This window comes from Pongo abelii, chromosome 4, assembly GCF_028885655.2.
Source record: "Pongo abelii isolate AG06213 chromosome 4, NHGRI_mPonAbe1-v2.0_pri, whole genome shotgun sequence".
Classification (NCBI taxonomy): domain Eukaryota; kingdom Metazoa; phylum Chordata; class Mammalia; order Primates; family Hominidae; genus Pongo; species Pongo abelii.
In genome coordinates this window covers 168,931,554-168,946,827 of record NC_071989.2, presented here as the reverse complement: position 1 = coordinate 168,946,827, position 15,274 = coordinate 168,931,554, and the positions used below count along the sequence as shown (strand labels likewise).

General features: G+C 47.2%; 1 long non-coding RNA gene across 1 annotated transcript; it reads right to left on the bottom strand.

The window, feature by feature from the left end:
* Positions 1 to 2,556: 2,556 nt before the first annotated feature.
* Positions 2,557 to 4,963, bottom strand: LOC129059601 (uncharacterized). The gene is made up of 3 exons (XR_010140065.1): positions 4,292 to 4,963; positions 3,154 to 4,014; positions 2,557 to 2,869 (listed from the first exon to the last, which is right to left on the bottom strand). It is a non-coding gene; the product is annotated as an uncharacterized LOC129059601 (long non-coding RNA).
* Positions 4,964 to 15,274: the final 10,311 nt, after the last annotated feature.

The following is a 15,274-nucleotide window of genomic DNA, read 5'->3' as shown; positions in this document are numbered from 1 at the left end:
CTTCTTCCTCTCCCCACAACCGGGTCTCAAAGAGATTCCCCAGTGACTCCTGCTATCCCTTCTTCTTTTCCTCCTTCCCTGTTCACTGCTCCCTCCACAGAACATTCCAGCAGAAAGACAGCTTTAAAAACACCTAATCTGGGATAGCTCAGTGGCTCACGCCTGTAATGCCAGCCTTTTGGGAGGCTGAGGTGGGCAGATCGCTTGAGCCCACAAGTTCAAGATGTGCCTGGGCAACATAGGGAGACCCTGCCTCTACAGATAATTTTTTTAAAAATTAACAAGGCCAGGTGGCACACACCTGTGGTCCCAGCTACTCAAGAAGCTGAGGCAGGAGGATCACTTGAGCCTGGGAGGTTGAGGCTACAGTAAGTCATTATCGCACTAGTGCACTCCAGCCTGAGCGACAGAGGAGACCCTGTCTCAAAAGAAAAAAAAAAAAAGCCCGGGCGCAGTGGCTCACACCTGTAATCCCAGCACTTTGGGAGGCTGAGGTGGGTAGATCACGATGTCAGGAGTTAAAGACCAGCCTGGCCAAGATAGTGAAACCCCATCTCCACTAAAAATGCAAAAAATTAGCCAGGCGTGGTGGTGGGCGCCTGTAATCCCAGGTACTCGGGAGGCTGAGGCAGAGAATTGCTTGAACCCGGGAGACAGAGGTTGCAGTGAGCCTAGATCTCGCCACTGCACTCCAGCCTGGGCCACAGATGGAGACTCCGTCTCAAAAACAAAACAAAACAACACAAACAAACAAAAAAACCCACCTAATCTGGAGATGGCAGGCTGGCAGCTCACAGTTCAGAATATGTTGTACTTGGCCCTCCTACTTTTTAAGAAAAAGTTGAGCCAGTGTTTTAAAAATTGGGAAATTTCAAATAAAAATTGATGTGTTCAATTTCTCTAGAAAGTGTGTAAGATCTGCCAACATTGGGCATCCATGTCCACATGGCACCAATCAGCATATGCTGAGTGCCAGTTGCCCTAAAGACAGAGTAGGCATCCTACATGATCCCCATAGACAGTCAGCAGGCCCCTCTTATTCCCCTCCACTGAGACCAAGTGCCAGTTGTCATTTTCCTTCACTCCTTTTTTTTTTTTTGAGACAGAGTCTTGCTCTGTCACCCAGGCTGGAGTGCAGTGGGGCAATCTCAGCCCACTGCAACCTCGGCTTCCCAGGTTCAAGTGATTCTCTTGCCTCAGCCTCCTGAGTATCTGGGATTACAGGTACATCCCATCATGCCTGGCTAATTTTTGTATTTTTAATAGAGATGGGGTTTCACCATGTTGGCCAGGCTGGTCTCAAACTCCTGACCTTAAGTGATCCACCTGCCTTGGCCTCCCAAAGTGCTGGGATTACAGGTGTGAGCCACTGTCCCCCGCCATCATTTTCCTTCACTCTTGCATTTTTTTTAAATTACTTTAGATAGTCTGCCTCTACGGATTCATCAGAAATAGGAAACGAGACTGAGATTGTGGCATGTTTCAAGGAAATCAGAAGAGAACCTACCTGTTTATAGAGGAAATTAATATTGCTAGACGTTTCTATTATTGGCATGATCCCAGTGTAAGCATTTGCGTTTGTAATCCCTATCTCATCAACCGCCTGCTAGTTTGCAGTAGGACTCATCTAGGCCCGGAAAGGTACATCCAGTCTCTTGGCCAAGACTGGGCTGAATCAGAAAAAAGGGGATGTCAAGGGGGCTTGGGGTTCCCTCCATCCACACCTGCTCTCAGCATGAGGACACCTTTTCAGAAGCAACATCACCGTCATCTCCATGCCTCTCACTTTAAGGGGGAATTTAGCCAGGCTTGGTGGCACATGCCTATAGTCCCAGCTACTTAGAAGGCTAAGACGAGAGGGTTGCTGGAGCCCAGAAGTTCGAGTCCTGCCTGGGCAACATAGTGAGATCCCATCTCTAGAAAAATTTTAAAAAGAGGGAGCCAGCCGGGCACGGCGGCTCATGCCTGTAATCCCAGCACTTTGGGAGACTAAGGTGGGTGGATCACCTGAGGTCAGAAGTTCAAGATCAGCCTGACCAATATGGTGAAACCCCGCCTCCACTAAAAATACAAAAATTAGCTAGGCCTAGTGGCATGCACCTGTAGTCTCAGCTACTTGGGAGGGTGAGACAGTAGAACTGCTTGAACGCAGCAGGCGGAGGTTGCAGTGAGCTGAGATGGCGCCACTGCACTCCAGCCTGGGCAACAGAGCGAGATTCTGTCTCAAAAAAAAAAAAAAAAAGAGCTGGCACAGTGACTCATGCTTGTAATCCTAGCACTTTGGGAGGCTGAGGTGGGCAGATCATGAGGTCAGGAGTTCAAGACCAGCCTGGCCAACATGCTGAAACCCCATCTCTACAAAAATATGAAAATTATCTGGGCGTCATGGCGGGTGTCTGTAATTCCAGCTACTTGGGAGGCTGACGCAGGAAAATCGCTTCAACCCAGAAGACGGAGGTTGCGGTGAGCCAAGATCGCGCGACTGCACTCCAGCCTGGGCCACAGAGCGAGACCGTGTCTCAAAAAAAAAAAAAAAAAAAAAGCCTTTGAGGAAAGAAGAGTGGGAAGGACCAAAGGCCATCATCTGAGGAACTGTCTAGGAGCTGGGAGCTGACCTGTTCTCAAGGCTCCAGGCTCGGTGCAGCAATGCCAGGAAGCTGACTTCTCACCAGAGGGAAGAAGTTTCTGTTGAATCTTGTTGTTTGAATGGGCTGCCTGGAGAGACAGGAAGTTCCTGCTCTTGAAGACCATCAGGAAAGACACAAGACCACTCGGGATGTTGTAGGAAGAGTTAAGATAGAGGGTCTGGGTTGAGCTGAGGTTATTTTTTGGAGGATCTCTGATAAATATCAGAGGCTTTGGGAGCCCCCTAAAATTACAAAAAGTTATATGTCTTAGGAGAGCATTTATGACTTTTTTCAGATTCAAAGGGACACCTGAGCCTACAAAAAGGTTATCATCCTCAAAAAACAAAACACAGAACTACCATATGATCCAGCAACCCCACTGCTAGATATGTGTTCAAAAGAAAGGAAATCAGTTTGTCCAGAGCTATCTGTACCCTTGTGTTTATCACAGCACTACACAATAGCCAAGATATGTAATCAACCTCAGTGTCTGATATGGTTTGGCTGTGTCCCACATGAATCTCACCTTGAATTGTAACAATCCTCACGTGTCAAGGGGAGGGCCAGATAATTGAATCATGGGGCGGTTTCACCCGTACTGTTCTCCTGGTAGTGAATAACTCTTACGAGACCTAATTTTTTTGTTTGTTTGTTTTTGAGATGGAGTCTCACTCTGTCTCCCAGGCTGGAGTACGATGGCACATTCAGCTCACTGCAACCTCCGCCTCCCGGGTTCAAGCAATTCTCCTGTCTCAGCCTCCCGAGTAACTGGGACTACAGGTGGCCGCCACCACGCCTGGCTTATTTTTGTATTTTTAGTAGAGACAGGGTTTCACCATGTTGACCAGGCTAGTCTTGAACTCCTGACCTCTGGTGATCCGCCTGCCTCGACCTCCCAAAGTGCTAGGATTACAGGCGTGAGCCACAGCGACCGGCAGGAGTAGCCATTCTTTACTCCTTTACTTTCTTGATAAACTTGCTTTCAGGCCAGGCACAATGGCTCATGCCTGTAATCCCAGCACTTTGGGAGGCTAAGGTGGGCAGATCACCTGAGGTCAGGATTTTGAGACCAGCCTGGCCAACATGGTGAAACCCTGTTTCTACTAAAACTACAAAAAAAAAAAAAAAAAAAAATTAGTCAGGCCTGGTGGCAGGTGCCTGTAATTCCAGCCACACGGGAGGCTGAGGCAAGAGAATAGCTCGAACCTAGGAGGCAGAGGCTGCAGTGAGCCAAGCGTGCCACTGCACTCCAGCCTGAGTGATAACAGCCAGACTCGGTCTCAAAAAAAAAACTTGCTTTCACTTTACTCTATGGACTCTCCCCAAATTCTTTCTTGAATGAAGTTCAAGAAACTTCTCTGGTGGTCTGGATCAGGAGGACCCCTTTCTGGTAACAAAAGCAAAAAGTACACACATAACCAACTTCAGTTAAAGACAAATGTCAAGAATATAATAACACCAGGTCGAACAAGAGAAAGTGAAGAGATGGGGCTGTCATGGGCAGGATTCTCTGAGGGGGTGCTGGCTGAGTTTCCCTCCTGCCAGCTGCCAGCGAACTTAAAATTCCACCATGGCTTTCATTCCTCAGAAGATCCCCAAGAGGAAGCTGTTTCATCCTTGTTTTACTGTGAGGGAATAAGGCTTCCAGAGGTTAAATAACTTACCCAGGCACAGAGCTTGGAAGTAGCCTGCAGGGATTCGAACCACCACACCCCGTGCACTGCAGTCTGTTTACTTCTCTGGCATTGTGTTGGCTCCATTGTGATGTGAGTGGGTTGGCCTAAGACTCCTAAAGGGTCTTCCTCTAAAATCATATGTATAGAGAGTATACAAAGGAGATCTGCCGGCAACTGACGCCTCGGAGAGCAGGTGTTCAGGCTATTTTCTCTCCCCACAAGGAATAAAATACTAATTATGACATGAAAACTGAGAGGGCCAGGCTTACTGATTTTCTACTGCTCATCAGGGGATTCAGAGAAAGCGTATCAGTGGTTTAGCAGCGCAGGAACAGGTCAGTAGTTAAGATACCAAATGCAAATACCTCAGGCTCGGAAATTCCTGCCCTGCTGAAACAAAGGACAGGACCTCAGGCAGTTTGCACGCAGGGCTCCCGCAGGTGGACCGTCCCAGCCAGGAGCTTAGTGTGTGTGAGAGCCTGCTTCTGGATGTTTATGGTCAGTGGGTTCACACTCACTCACAGGAGCATCCTCCTCTAACTCTGCAGCCAAATCTGAGTCCCACGTGGCCTTGGCTGTGAAGCTGCACCCCCGACTGAGACCACAGCCCACGTTTGCCAACTTGCTTGTTTCTGGCCTCTTAGCTCTTGGATTCTCACTTTTTTGGACTACATCTAAGAAAAAGTGGTCATAATAAATATTTGGCTCCTGTGCTAACTGACCTTATAAGATGATGCCATTTGCTAACTGACCTTATAAGATGATGCCATTTAATTTTTTTTACTGTGGTAAAATATATGTAACATAAAATTTACTTTTTTTTTTTTTTTTTTTTTTTGAGACAGAGCCTAGCTCTGTCACCATGCTGGAGTGCAGTGGCGCGATCTTGGCTTCAATGCAACCTCCATCTCTTGAGTTCAAGCAATTCTCCTGCCTCAGCCTCCCAAGTACCTGGGATCACAGGCACACGCCGCCATGCCCAGTTGATTTTTGTATTTTTAGTAGAGACAGGGTTTCGCCATGTTGGCCAGGATGGTCTCTATCTCCTGGCCTTGTGATCCACCCACCTCGGCCTCCCAAATTGCTGGGATTACAGGTGTGAGCCACCGTGCCAGGCCTTTTTTTTTTTTTTTTTGAGACAGAGTCTCGCTCTGTCGCCCAGGCTGGAGTGCAGTGGCACAATCTCGGCTCACTGCAAGCTCTGCCTCCCAGGTTCACGCCATTCTCCTGCCTCAGCCTCCTGAGTAACTGGGACTACAGGCACCCACCACCACACCCAGCTAACTTTTTGTATTTTTAGTAGAGACAGGGTTTCGCCGTGTTAGCCAGGATGGTCTCGATCTCTTGACCTCGTGATCCGCCCCCTCGGCCTCCCAAAGTGCTGGGATTACAGACGTAAGTCAGTGCGCCCGGCCTCAGAGGGGTCTTTTTAAAGTACAAATCCAGAGGCTGGGAGCGGCGGCTCATGCCTGTAATCTCAGCAATTTGGGAGGCCAAGGTGGATGGATCCCATGAAGCCAGGAGTTTGAGACCAGCCTGAGCAACATGGCGAAACCCCGTCTTTACTAAAAATACAAAAATTAACTGGGTGTGGTGGCAGGCGCCTGCAATTCCAGCTACACAAGAGGCAGAGGCAGGAGAATGGCTTGAACCCGGGAGGCAGATGTTGCAGTGAGCAGAGATCATGCCACTGCATTCCAGCCTAGGCAGCAGAGGGAGTGAGACTCCATCTCGAAAAATAAACAAATAAATGAAAAATAAAGTACAAATTCAGTCCTGCCGCTGGACTGATTAAAACTCTTCAGTGTCTTGCTGAGAGCCTCAAGAAAAAGTCTAGGCTGGCTTATAAATTCCTGTTTGTCCCTGCTCATGTTTCCCTCTTCATGACAGTCAGACAGAAGACTCCCAATGCAGCCTTCATCCAGGGTTTCTCCACCTTGACACTATTGACATTTTGGGAGAAATCATTCTTTTTTTTTTTTTCTTGAACTGGAGTCTTGCTCTGTCTCCCAGGCTGTAGTGCAGTGGCGCAATCTTGGCTCACTGTAACCGCCGCCTCCCAGGTTGAAGTGATTCTCCTGCCTCAGCCTCCCGAGTATCTGGGATTACAGGCATGTGCCACGACGCCTGGCTAATTTTTGTATTTTTAGTGGAGACTGGGGTTCACCATGTTGGCCAGGTTGGTCTCAAACTCCTGACCTCAGGTGATCCGCCCGCCTTGGCCTCCCAAACTGTTGGGATTACAGGCGTGAGCCACCGCGCCAGACTGAAATCATTCTTTGTTGTTGGTGTTGTCCTGTGCATCTCAGGATGTTCTTTGGCTTCTACCCACTAGATGCCAGTATCACTTCTCCCCAACCTCACCCCCAGTCATGATAACCAAAAGTTTCTAGCCACTACCAAGTGTCCCCTGGGGTACAAAATCAGCCTACACCCGCTCTCTGTCCTTGGTGGCTACAGGAGCATTTACTTACCTGGCAAAATCTCACAGTCTTCAGGTTTCTCTCCTAAATGGCCCCAACATGCTGTACCTGTGTTTTCCCCACTAGACTGTGAACATCCTGAGGACAAGGACCATGTCTAATTCATCTTGGTGTCCTCAGCAGCACGAGTCAGAAGCCACTTGTCAGAGTTTCTCTGCTTTGTGGGAGGAGAGGGTGGTATGAACAGGTGGAAGACAAGTCTCTTGGTGTACACATTTGCCGGCTGTGTCTGCTTACATTCCATTTATGCAGTTCCTGCTATGTGTAAGCAAAAAGGTACAAGTAGCATCTCAATTTAATTTTTGAAACCTTATGTGTTAGGGATTCTGATCCCATTTTACAGAGAAGACGAAACCAAGGCATAAAGAGAAATGACTCGGCCAGGCGCGGGGGCTCACACCTGTAATCCTAGCACTTTGGGAGGCCGAGGTGGGCAGATTGTCTGAGCTCAGGAGTTCGAGACCAGCATGGGCAACATGGTGAAACCCCATCTCTATTAAAATACAAAACAAACAAGCAAAAAAATTATCTGGGTGTGGCGGTGTGCGTCTGTAGTCCCAGCTACTCGGGAGGCTGAGGCACGAGAATTGCTTGAACCCAGGAGGCAGAGGCTGCAGTAAGCCAAGATCATGCCACTATACTCTATACTCCAGCCTGGTGACAGAGCGAGACTCCGTCTCAAAAAAAAGAAAAAGAAATGACTCACCCAAGATTCCATATAACTTGGAAGTAGCACGGCTGATATTCAAACCCGGGATTCTCTGGTTCTAATGCCCCTGTTCCTATCAGTTTCATATTCTCCTCCTGTTGTGATTGTAAACCTAGAGGCTCTAATTCATCAGAATATCAGGGTTAGGTGGACCTTTAGAATTGCACCATTTCAGGCACATGCTGATAGGTCCTAACCTCTGTGCTAACTCCGATCCATTGATGGTAGCTGATGAGAACACTGTGTTGACAATAATTCTGAGGCTGATTAACACATGTACCATCATCAATTGGTGAACCCTGCCATGGCGGGGGTGTGTGTGTGGCAGAATGTAGGCTGTCAGGCATCCCAGAACTGGTCCAAACCCCTTACTTCATAAGTGGAGAAACCAAGGCCCAGAAAGCTGATGACCAAAACCTGTTACTATCTGTCTTTTTTTTTTTTTTCTTTTTTTGAGACAGAGTCTCGCACTGTTGTCCAGGCTGGAGTGCAGTAGTGTGATCTTGGCTCACTGCAACCTCTGCCTCCCAGGTTCACGTGATTCTCCTGCCTCAGCCTCCTGAGTAGCTGGGACTACAGGTGCCCATCACCACACCTGGCTAATTTTTTTGTATTTTTAGTAGAGATGGGGTTTCACTATGTTGGCCAGCGTGGTCTCGAACTCCTGACCTCGTGATCTGTCCACCCAGGCCTCCCAAAGTGCTGGGATTACAGGCGTTAGCCACCGTGCCCGGCTACTATCTGTCTTTTTAAATATTATAGCCATCTAGTGACTGTGAAGTGTTATCTCATTGTAGTTTTGATTTGCATTTACCTGATTGCTAGTGATATTTGGCATCTTTTTGTAAACTTCTTGGCCATTTGTCTATCTTCTTTGGACAAATGCCTACTCAATGTCTTTGTCCTTTTTTTAAAAAAAATTTTTTTTCAGATGGGGTCTCACTATGTTGCCCAGGCTGGCCTCAAACTCCTGGGCTCAAGTGATACCTGCCTTGGCCTCCCAAAGTGCTGGGATTACAGGCATGTGGCCACTGCACTTGGCCTTCTTTGTCCATTTTTAAATTGGGTTGTCTTATTATTATTATTATTATTTTTTGAGACAGGGTCTCACTCTGTCATCCATGCTGGAGTGCAGTGGCATGATCTCGGCTCTCTGCAACCTCCGCCTCCCAGGCTCAAGTGATCCTTGCACCTCAGCCTCCCGAGTTGCTGGGACTACAGGTGTGTGCCACCACACCTGGCTAATTCTTGGTAGTTTAATTAGAGATGGGGTTTCACCATGTTGCCCAGGCTGGTCTTGAACTCCTGAGCTCAAATGATCCACCTGCCTTGGGCTCCCAAAGTGCTGGGATTATAGATGTGAGCCATTGTGCCCTGCTGGGTTGTTTTATTATTATTGAGTTGCAGGTGTTCTTTTTTCTTTTCTTTTTTTTTTTTTTTTTGAGACAGAGTTTCGCTCTTGTTGCCCAGGCTGGAGTGCAATGGCATGATCTCAGCTCTCTGCAACCTCTGCCTTCCAGGTTCAAGCAATTCTCCTGCCTCAGCCTCCCGAGTAGCTGGAATTACAGGCATGCACCACCACTCCAGGCTAATTTTGTATTTTTAGTAGAGACAGGGTTTCTCCATGTTGGTCAGGCTGGTCTCGAACTCCCGACCTCAGGTGATCCGCCCATCTCCACCTCCCAAAGTGCTGGGATTATAGCCATGAGCCATCGTCCCTATCTGTAAGTGTTTTTATACATTCTAGATACAACTTCCTTATCAGATGTATAATTTGCAAAAGTTTTTCCCCATTCTGTGCATTGTCTTCACTTTCTTTTTTTTTCCTTTTTCTTTTGGAGACGGAGTCTGGCTCTGTCGCCCAGGCTGGAGTGCAGTGGCTCAATCTCGGCTCACTGCAAGCTCCGCTTCCCGGGTTCACGCCATTCTCCTGCCTCAGCCTCCTGAGTAGCTGGGACTACAGGCGCCCACCACTACGCCTGGCTAATTTTTTATTTAGTAGAGACAGGGTTTCACCGTGTTAGCCAGGATGGCCTCCATCTCCTGACCTGGTGATCCGCCCGCTTCGGCCTCCCAAAGTGCTGGGATTACAGGCATGAACCACCGCGCCCGGCCCATTGTCTTCACTTTCAACACAAGCTTTAAAATCAGGATTGGGTTCAAATTCCAGTTCTTCTACTTCTCTGTGACCTTAGGCAAGTTATTTAACTTCTCTCACCTTCAATTCCTTATCTGGAAAACAGGCATAAAGATACCTATGTTACAGGCATGCTGTAAAGATAAAAACAGATAAACAGTGCAAAGTGGTTCATGGCTAGATGCCATACAGGTAACAACCAGCATGGGTAAGTATAACATGGAATCAATGAGTAAGTCAGAAAAGCAACAATGCATCAAACTCCCAAAGCCTTCTGGTGCAATAATTCCCAAACTTGCTTTGGAAATACCTAAGAGGGTCTCTGGGATTCCATAAAAATCTCAGAGTTAATAGCAATTTATTTTAGATCAAAACAAAACCTAATGCTGCATGTCATAAAACAGTTGGTTGCGCAAGATACTTCGGTGTGATGGGAATGAGTAATGAGGAGGGGGACAATGGTTAAAAATCAAGCAAATCAAATCAGACATCCAGCCGCGTGCAGTGGCTCATGCCTGTAATTCCAGCACTTTGGGAGGCCAAGGCGGGCGGATCACTTGAGGTTAGGAGTTTGAGACCAGCCGGGCCAACACGGTGAAATCCCATCTCCACTAAAAATACAAAAATTGGCCAGGCGCAGTGGCTCACATCTGTAATCCCAGCACTTTTGGAGGCCGAGGTGGGTGGATTGTTTGAGATCAGGAGTTTGAGACCAGCCTGACCAACAAAGTGAAACCCCGTCTCTAATAAAAATATAAAATTAGCCAGGTATGGTGGCACACACACCTGTAATCCAACTACCCGGGAGGCTGAGGCAATAGAATCGCCTGAACCCAGGAGGCAGAGGTTGCACTGAGCTGAGAACGCACCACTGCACTTCTGCCTGGGTAACGGGGCAAGACTCTGTCTAAAAAAATTAGCCAGGAATGGTGGTGGGCGCCTATAATCCCAGCTACTCTGCAGGAGAATCTCTTCAACCTGGGAGGCAGAGGTTGCAGTGAGCCAAGATCATGCCATTCATTGCACTCCAGCCTGGGCAACAAGAGCAAAACTCCATCTCAAAAACAAACAAACAAAAAAAGGCCAGGCACGGTGGTTAAAGCCTGTAATCCCAGCACTTTGGGAGGCCGAGGCAGATAGATCATGAGGTCAGGAGTTCAAGACCAGCCTGGCCAAGATGGTGAAACCCTGTCTCTACTAAAAATATAAAAATTAGCCAGCCACGGTGGTGAGCACCTGTAATCCCAACTACTCAGGAGGCTGAGGCAGGAGAATCACTTGAACCTCGGAGGCAGAGGTTGCAGTAAGCCAAGTTCGCACCACTGCACTCTGGCCTGGGCGACAGAGCAATACTCTGTCTCAAAAAAAAAAAAAAAAAAAAAAAAAATTCAGACATCCACAAGCAAAAAATGAACCTCAACCTAAACCTCATACCTTATACACAAGTTAAATTGAAATGGATCATAGACTTACATGTAAAATGTAAAACTATAGAACTTTAAAAAAATTGGTGAAAATTCAGTATCTAGGGCTAGGCAAGGAGTTCTTACACTTGACACTAAAAGGCATGATTTCACCAGGCTCAGTGGCTCATGCCTGTAATCCCAGCACTTTGGGAGGCCGAGGTGGGCAGATCGCCTGAGGTCAGACCAGCCTGGCCAACATGGTGATACCCTGTCTCTATTAAAAACACAAAAATTAGCTGGGCATGGTGGCGCATGCCTATAATCCCAGCTACTTGAGAGGCTGAGGCAGGAGAATCACTTGAACCCAGGAGGTGGAGGTTGCAGTGAGCCGAGTTCGTGCCACTGCACTCTAGCCTGGGCAACAAGAGCAAGACTCCATCTCAAAAAATCAACCAATAAATAAATACAAATAAAAAGCATGATTTATATAATAAAAACTTTATCAATTGAACTTTATTAAAACTTCAAACTTTTGTTCTGTGAAAGCCCCTGCGAAGACAATGAAAAGACAAAGTACATGTTGGAGAAAATATTTGCAAGCCATATATCTGACAGAGGATTAATATCTAGAATATATCAAAAACTCTCAAACTTGACCGGTTGTGGGGTGCTGTAATCCCAGCACTTTAGGAGGCCGAGGTAGGAGGACTGCTTGAACCCAGGAGTTCAAGAACTGCCTGGACAACACAGTGACAACCCGTTTCTACAAAATATTTAAAATACAGCTGGGCATGGTGGTGCACATCTGCAGTTCCAGCTACTCTGGAGGCTGAGGTGGGAGGATTGCTTGAGCCCAGGAGTTGGAGGCTGCAGCAAGCCATAACTGTGCCACTGTACTTCAGCCTGGATGATAGAGTGAGACCCCCAACTCAACTCAACTCAAACAAACAAAGAACAAAAACAAAAAAACAAAAAACCCTTCAAACTCAATAGTTAGAAAAAAAAATACAAACAATCTGGTTGGAACATGAAGCAAAAGTTCATCAAAGGGGATATATAAATGAGAAATAAGTATATTTTCACATTCAATATTATTCACCATTAGGGCAAAGCAAATTAAAAACCACAATGGGTTATCACTTACATAAGTATCCGAATGACTAAAATAAAAAATAGTAACAACAAATCCTAGTGAGGATGCAGAGAAACTGGATCACTCATACATTGCTGATGGAAATATAAATGGTACAGACACTGTGAAGAACAATTGGGCAGATTCTTAAAAAACTAAACATGCAACTACCATACAATGCTGCAATTGCGCTCGTAGGCATTTATCCCAAGAAAATAAAACTTACAGTTACACAAATAGCCTGTATAGAAGTGCGTATAGCAGCCGGGCGCGGTGGCTGACGCCTGTAATCCCAGTACTTTAGAAGGCCGAGGCGGGTAGATCACGAGGTCAAGAGATCGAGACCATCCTGGCCAACATGGTGAAACCCTGTCTCTACTAAAAATACAAAATTAGCTGGGGGTGGTGGCGCGCGCCTGTAGTCCCAGCTGCTTGGGAGGCTGAGGCAGGAGAATCACTTGAACCCAAGAGGTGGAGGCTGCAGTGAGCCGAGATCATGCCACTGCACTCCAGCCGGGCAACAGAGTGAGACTCCGTCTCAAAAAAAAAAAAAAAAAAAAAAAAAAGAAATGTGTATAGCAGCGTGATTTGTAATAGCCAAAACTGGAATCAACCTCCAGGTCTTTCAACAGGTGAACAGTCAAACAAATGGTGATACCTACATACCATGAAATAGTACTCAACAACAAAAAGGAAGGAAATACTGATATAAGCAACCACTGAGAAGAATCTCCAGGGAATTAAGCTAAGTGAAAAAAGCCAATTCCCAAATAATATTTACTGTATTATTCCACTTACATAACATTTTGAAATGATAAAATTTTAGAAACGGAGGCAGATGCTGGGAGGTGAGGAGCGCCTCTGCCTGGCTGCCGCCCCGTCTGGGAGGAAGTGAGGAGCGCCTCTGCCCGGCCGCCCGGTCTGGGAAGTGAGGAGCGCCTCTGCCCGGCCGCCCCGTCTGGCAAGTGAGGAGCACCTCTGCCTGGCTGCCACCCCGTCTGGGAGGAAGTGAGGAGCGCCTCTGCCAGGCCGCCCCATCTGGGATGTGAGGAGCGCCTCTGCCCGGCCGCCCTGTCTGGGAGGTGTACCCAACAGCTCCAAAGAGACAGCGACCATCGGGAGCGGGCCATGAGGACGATGGTGGTTTTGTTGAAGAGAAGGGGGGGAAGTGTGGGGAAAGGAAGGAGAGATCAGATTGTTGTTGTGTCTATGTAGAAAGAGGTGGGCATAGGAGACTCCATTTTGTTCTGACTAGGAGAAATTCTTCTGCCTTGGGATGCTGTTGATCTATGGCCTTTCTCCCAGCCCCGTGCTCTCTGAAACATGTGCTGTGTCAGCTCGGGGTTAAATGGATTAAGGGCGGTGCAACATGTGCTTTGTTAAACAGATGCTTGAAGGCAGCATGCTCTTTAAGAGGCATCACCACTCCCTAATCTCAAGTACCCAGGGGCACAAACACTGGAGAAGGCCGCAGGGACCTCTGCCTAGGAAAACCAGAGACCTTTGTTCATGTGTTTATCTCCTGACCTTCTCTCCACTATTATCCTATGACCCTGCCATATCCCCCTCTCCGAGAAACACCCAAGAATGATCAATAAATACTTCATAAATTAAAAAAAAAAAAAGAAATGGAGGCAGATGAACAGTTGCCAGAGATTAGGGATGAAGAGGAGAAGCAGGAGTTAGGTTTGGCGTGGTTATGAAAGAGCAACATGGCTGGGCGTGGTGGCTCGTGCCTATATTCCCAGCACTTTGGGAGGCCGAGGTGGGTGGATCACCTGAGGTCAGGAGTTCGAGACCAGTCTGGCCAATATGGTGAAACCCAGTCTCTACTAAAAATAAAAACATTGCCTGGGTGTGGTGGTACGTGCCTGTAATCCCAGCTACCCGGGAGGCTGAGGCAGGAGAATCGCTGGAACCTGGGAGGCAGAGGCTGCAGTAAGCCGAGATCATGCCACTGCACTCTAGCCTGGGCAACAGAGTAAGACTCCGCCTCAAAAAAAAAAAAAAGAAAGAAAGAGCAACACAAGGGATCCTAGTGTGGTCATGGAACTGTTCTGTTTCTTGACTGTGATGATGGACACAGGAATCTATACAGGTGATAAAATTGTGTAGAATGAGTACACTTACACCACACATTGACACACATAAATGAGTCCAGGTAAAACTGGCAAAATATTTCTTACAACTTAATGTGAATGTACAATCATCTGAACAAGAAATTCTGTTAAAAAAATTAAGTAAATCTGTTATAATAATCTTGTTATCCCCTACTCTTCAACCTCACAATACCTTTGCACTTAGACTGTGTATGAGGAGGCTGAAACTGGGAGAAGTAATTCGCTTGCCTGAGGATACACATTAGTAAGCATCTGACTCCAAAATCACATTCCCCACCGGGCTCGGTGGCTCACGCCTGTAATCCCAACACTTTGGGAGGCCAAGGTGGGCGGATTACATGAAGTCAGGAGTTCAAGACCAGCCTGGCCAACATGGTGAAACTCCATCTCTACAAAAATACAAAAATTAGCCAGGCATGATGGTGTGTGCCGGTAATCCTAGCCACTCGGGAGGCTGAGGCAGGATAATCACTTGAACCCGGGAGGGGGAGTTTGCAGGTGAGCCAAGATGTGCCACTGCACTCCAGCGTGGGCAAGAGAGCGAGTCTCCATCTCGAAAAAAACAAAACAAAACAAAACAAAACAAAACAAAACAACCACATTCCCTCCACTTCCTGACAGGTGAGATCTTTTGTGGTGTCTCCCAACCCCTCTAAGGCCTATTCTGCCCAGCTGGCTCGAATTCCGTACTGCTAACGCTCTGTTTGTTCATATTAAATTTAATTAATTAATTAATTAATTAATTAATTTTTTGAGATGGAGTCTCACTCTGTCACCCAGGCTGGAGTGCAATAGTGCAGTGGTGGCTCACTGCAACCTTCACCTCCCAGGTTCAAGAGATTCTCCTGCCTCAGCCACCCAAGTAGCTGGGACTACAGGCGTGCGCCACCACACCCAACTAATTTTGCATATTTAGTAGAGACAGAGTTTCACCATGTTGGTCAGGCTGGTCGCGAGCTCCTGACCTCGTGATCTGCCTGCCTC